Here is a 6635-nt window from a genome sequence, read left to right on the forward strand (position 1 = left end):
ACGTGTGCTCTTCCGATCTTTTAGTATACGCTTGGAAAAAGATTCCTAAAATTGGCCTTTATTTTGTACGTCCATGGTGGCCTTACCCCTTAAAATTATTTGGAAAGACAATGGGGTTAAAACTTTTGCTGCATATAATTTTGAAAAATTTAAACGATTTATTAAAAAAATATTTTTGTGGTTTGGAATAAAATATTTTTGTCTCTATGTCTAATCAAATACTTGCCAATTTGTGATCTTATATTTGTTTTTGGACAACTTTTATTTGTTAAAATAATATTTTTGATTTAGATAAGATGTACCTAATGTACACTTGTATATATTAATTAGCGTAAATTTTTTTTAATGATTAGTATCTCGATAACTATTACAAAGATCGCAAAATGGTAGAGGACCATTTTTGTTCAGTTTGGTCCATACTACCTCCCCACAAGCGCTGTACCATTGAGTACGAGACACCCTTATTTATATGTATCTATGTATATGTATATATCACAAAACAATTTCATGCGACTGTATATTATTATTTGTACATTATAAGAATCATATACGTATATATACATATGTATATACATACGATTTTTTAAATGATTTATATGAAACGAGTTAAAATAATATTTATTTATATTTGTGATTGCTTCGTGTGAAGAAAGTATATATATATGTAAAGCTTATTATTTGAAACCTTTAGAGATCATACTATGTTTAGAAACTTTTTATTTGATTGTACTTATTGTAAGGGATCGTTTTTTCTCTCTAATATAATTGTGTGTTATACGTAAATTTTACACATAATAATCTGATGATTGGTACATACAATTGTAGATGTTGGAACATATATTTATACATACATGTATTATATATATATATATATATATATATATATATATATACCTATATATATATTTAGAAGCATTTGTTATTGTACATATCATTAGTGTAAATTTTATACATATATATAAAGTTTTATCAAATTTTATTATGAGATATGTTAGTTAACATTTAACATATAGATATTTTTAGATTTTGTAAAAATGCTGTTTTTAATAATAATAAAGGATTGATAATAATAAAGAATAAAATTTATTTACTTAATGTGTTGTGTTAATAACATAGAATTGTTTTGGATCCTACATAAGTATAGTATATCCCCTTTTATTCTTATTTTTTCAATTTCAAAATAAACTAAACAGAGAATAACAAATATTTAAAAAGATAAAAACTATCATATATTTTTATCTTGACGTAATCACATCGCGTGTTTTATGACGTAAACACTTAAATGATTCAATGTATCGCAATGATAGTAAAGATTTTGTAATAATATCTACGGATGTGTATCATATGGTGTGATATAGATGCATATCAAATAGCACAAATATGTTTTGAATCTTATTCGTCACGATAAGAAATGGAATTTTGTTAGCTGTTCTAATTACGTAACACGAAAATGAGCCAATGACCGATTCCAATGACTATATCATTACTCAGCATTGCTACTAAGATTTACGCACATGATTGATATGAACGGCTATTTATCATAATCTTTATCAGAATTATCTTTATCTTCAATGTTTATTGGTTCCTTAAGGTACCACGCCTAAAAACATCTGTATGATGTTTTAATAATCGCATTAAAACAAAGTGCAAATACTGCTAATTTCTTACGTCAAACATTTAATCTCAATTATTATTTTAATTACTTTTGATTTCTTATCGAAAGCTTATCGTCCTTTCGGAAAATGTATTCTTCTTCAAACATATATTAAAATTCAATCAATTTAATCAATAATTTTCCAAACACATGATATCCTCAAAATTATTTTTATTAGATATATCCAAAGACCAAAACATTTGGGATATTTATAAGACGTTTTGCACACTCGCACCATATTATTGTAAATATTTTTTATAAGCATTTTATGTACAAAGATGGTTTTCTGTCACATGTATATAAAAATAATATGTAATCGTAAAATTATTTTTTAGAGTTTAATTTGTGTTTACTATTTTGCATATTTTCTGTATTTTATTAATTACAATTACGCAGGTTTATAATTTTTGAAAACGCATCGATCAGATTCGAATAATAATATGTAATCATAAAATAAAATAGAGAGCGTAGCGTGGCAAAATGGCGCATGTTTGATATACTAAAAGTCTCGGGTTCGATCCCAGACAGAGTCAAAATTTACATACTCTCGTTTCTCTTCTTTATGGGCCTACTGGCGAACCAAAGAGAGTATTCTAACTGAAAAACCTCTCAGAAAAATTTTTCGTTTGGAACCGGCATTAAAAATATAGTTGTCCCATATGATGATTCGACGGTGTACAATCTGTGTGTGCACCACAATCATATGTGAAAGAAACGACGTGATCAGACAACGTCATTGCAGAAGACGTTGCAAAACCAATATATTATAGTTATAGGTATAAAATAAAGTTAAAAAAAAGAAAAAACGAAATTTCTTTTTTTTTGGTTAAAATCTTGTACCGGAATCATTACTTTATCTTTACCGTAATGGTTATGAAATGATACAATACTGATTAAATACCCACTGAAAAAAAGTAATCTTGCAATTATAGCGAGAATTATTTAGGTACGAAAAATTAGTTAAAACGGATAAGTGATTAGTAAGCACTGCGATACCACATATGTTTTGTATTTAATCAATATAGATAACAGAGACAGAAATTACATCTGAACTATTTATCAAATTTAGCAAGAAAGTTTCTCTATGACACTTAATTAGTCCAGACTCCAATCATATTTGGTTATGAGATCTATTTTCTTGCACATATTCTTAGAATATAATTGCTGCTATAAATTCTACGTATGACAGACAATTTTTTTAGCATGTACAAAAAACAGCGATATAATTTAAGTGTAATATTTAAAATTCTAGCTGGAACAGCGAAACATTTCCCTGAGTGCCAGAATGTAATACAGTCTTATTGTAGAATTTAATAATAGTTACTGTAGAATCTGTAATAGTTAATGCAAAATCCGTACTGCAGGTTACTGGAAAATTTAACTGTAGCAGCATGTATAAATGATTAATGTAAAAAAAACTAAAAGTTGAAAGTGAGCAAAAATGCAATAATCATTACTGTATTTTGGCTCTCAGTGCACATTTGCTGTACAATTCAGTAACGCTCTGCTTACATTCGATAAACGTTTTTATTCGCACTTGCCGAAGAGTTCTCAATGCTCTGTTAACATTTCTTTAACGTTCAGTTATCGTTTCCTTTACACTCCGTCCAATTTTCGCTTCCTATGGATTTTGTTTACACTTTCTTTACTCTCCAATTAAACGCTTTATTAATGCTTGCTTTACGTTTTATTTTCCCTAGAGTACTTTGTAAAATCTGTTTTCTATTCAAAGATTTAGGTATTTATACAGGATGTTTGATATAGGTGTATGAGATTTGCGAGAATTATTATTTAAAAAAAAGAAATTTATATATTTGTCAATCTTCAATAATTCTTATAACTATAAACTTACATTAATTATTACTTCGCTTTTCGGACATGTAATTGTATAATTATGATTTTGAGTAACTGTTTGTGCATAACACTAATATAATATACACTAATATAATATACACTAATATAATATACATTAATATAACATATAATATACATAATATATATAATATATAATATAATAAGTGTTTAAATATGAAATTACCGTTTTTTTCAAGAAAATATGTCTTTATTTGAATAACAAAATGAATTAATTTAATAATCAAAGTATTGGCCATCGTTAACTGTGATTTTTTCCCATCTTTCTGGCAATGAATGAATTCCGTGTCGATAGAACTGTTCGTCTTTGAAAGCTAACCAATCATCGATCCATTTTTTTACTTGTTCGTAAGAATTGAAGTGCTGTTCCGAAAGTCCGTGCTGCATCGATCGAAATAAGTGATAATCAGAAGGGGCTAAGTCTGATGAATAAGCGGCGTGAGGTAGTATTTCCCAATTACTATTTTTCAAGTAGTTTTAAACAGATTTTGTAACATGGAACCGAGCATTTTGTCATGGAGCAAAATCACTATGTTGTGTCGATTTCTTTCTGGATCTTTCCCAATGCTTGTAGACGATAGGAAACGGCGGCTAGGGTAACATTTAATGTTTCTGTCAATTGTTTCAGATCAGTTGCATTTTTCTTCCAATGAAAAGCAAAAAGTAAAACTTCTCTCAAATGATAAGAATTTAGCACAAAAGTCGACATTTTAGCACGATAAAAAACACTGTTGTTGTATGAAACTTGAAATATTGTATACTGAATATCGACAGATGTCAAAACAATAAAAAAAAATCTAACTAACAATCTACAGTCACTGAATGCGGAGCTAAGATCATTTATGTGTGAACGGCAATTTCATTTTTTCATATTTAAACACCTATTATAATATACGGCAATTTTTTTCATGTTTAAACACCTATTATAATATATAATATATAATATATATAATTCTTTGGCAATACATTAAATGTACGTTACACGCAGAGAAAGGATTAATCAGCGCAACTAAAATATAGCTGTAGCAACTAAAATGTATCTTTAAAATAAGGACAATATTGTTACTGCCAAAGCTCAATTTAATAGTTGTTAAAATTTAGGCGCTACAGCAAAAAATATTTGCTGCTAAAATTAAATAACGTTTAGCTATAATTCTATTGAGAAATGTCTAGCATAACTTTTAAATCTTTCAGCAAAATCATTCTTTTCGTATACCACTTTTTTAACTATTTTGTTAATACACTTTTATTTTAACTAAAATAAAATTATATCTCCCAACAAATATATTTTATCTTTAATAACTATAATATTCAGAAATGACAGAAAAATTCGAACTATACATATAGCTAATGACATTTAGCTGATAATAATAATTAGTCATTTAATTCTTTCCGTACATTAGAAATATATTGGCTATATAATATTGCTCCAACAAATTGTGCTACTATAATATATATATAAGTATATAGGGAAACAAATGTCGCTGTAGTCCGAATATTCTCTTTTTTATGGAGACTGGAAAGATATATGTTTCATCTTTCTAAAAAATTTGCATGATTACTTATCGGAGAATACATGGATTTTTTTTAGATTTCTTAAACGTTTAATATAATAAATAATTTTATCTTAACAAATATTTATAATATAACTACTATATATACTTACTACTATATATACTATATATACTTAATACTATATACTATATACTTACTACTATACTAATATAACTACTATATATAATTACTATATAAACATTCTTAAAATACCGGTACGTAAACAATGCATGATTACAGTAACACTACCGTGGGCAGATAAAGCGGACTAAACTGAATAGAAAATTTTTACACCATTTTGCGATTTTTGCAATGGTTATAACGAGAAATTAATTTATTATAAAGATTTATAAATCAGCGTATACATATAAGAGATTCAACGTCAAGAAATCCCAACTAAAGAAATATATCCTTTTTGCAAAAAAAACCCAACATTTACGTTTTCTAAGATGCGTGGCATTGCGCAGTGCATAGCACAGCGCGCAATGCATAACATTGGCGCAATATTGGTCTAATAGATCCTTATGCCAATGCATGCCAATGCTTAACTAATATGTATTACTAATGAATATTGTGCTACTATAGGTATATACTGCACGCCACCGACAAATACTCTTAAAGACCGACAGCCCTGGGCAAATTTTCGTACCAGCAAATGGGTTCGGTGGGCCCGGAGGTAATTGCAGAGTGTCGAGGTTATCAACTTTTGACATAAATTTGCGATTTATTTGAATAATACATTATTATAAGATCATAATTTTTATTATATAAATGCTTTATAGATAAGTATAAATACTTATAATGCTATAATATCAAATATATTGCCGCAAAATTACATTTTTTTCCAACTGTTTTACCATCTCTCTGGATAATAAAACTCGTGTGGTAACTATAAAAATACAGTTTTAAATAAAATTAACTATTAGCGAGATATAATACATATAAATTACAATGTACATGTCTAAAAAACATTAATCTATTAATAAATCATAAAATTAATGTTATATTATTGACTAATTGCTTAAATTTTAGCAATTACTAAACATGCCACGCTAAGTCCCGTAAAGGTGTCGGTCTTTAAGAGTATCTCGTCGGTGTGCACGCCTATAGAAATTATATAAACGCTGGGTAATTGTCTTTTGTGGTCGAATCGCGCGGACAAACATTGATTGATACTTCTTTAAATTTAAATTAGTTTCTCGTTAACTATTACGAAAATTTTAAACAGTACTTTTCCATTCAGTTTAGTCCACTCTACCTACTTGTGATATTATTACACACAGACACCCTGCAGTTCCGAGCACACAGAGTTCAAAAAGAATTTCGTCATATGTTATTTATTCTGAGTTTATTTTCAAATATAAGAATTCTTTTTGCACCTGAAAATGAACTTGACAGAAATGATGACATACGACTGCGAATAGTGCGAATATATGAATGAATTCTTTTTTAATTCTGTATGCTGCATATGATGCTGAGATATACATGTCTGTGGTGGTCAGTATTGTAACAAATACCTGTTAACTCTTTCAAGCACGGTGGCATATTGTGGAAT

This window comes from Wasmannia auropunctata, unplaced genomic scaffold, assembly GCF_000956235.1.
Source record: "Wasmannia auropunctata unplaced genomic scaffold, wasmannia.A_1.0 LD336053.1, whole genome shotgun sequence".
NCBI lineage: Eukaryota > Metazoa > Arthropoda > Insecta > Hymenoptera > Formicidae > Wasmannia > Wasmannia auropunctata.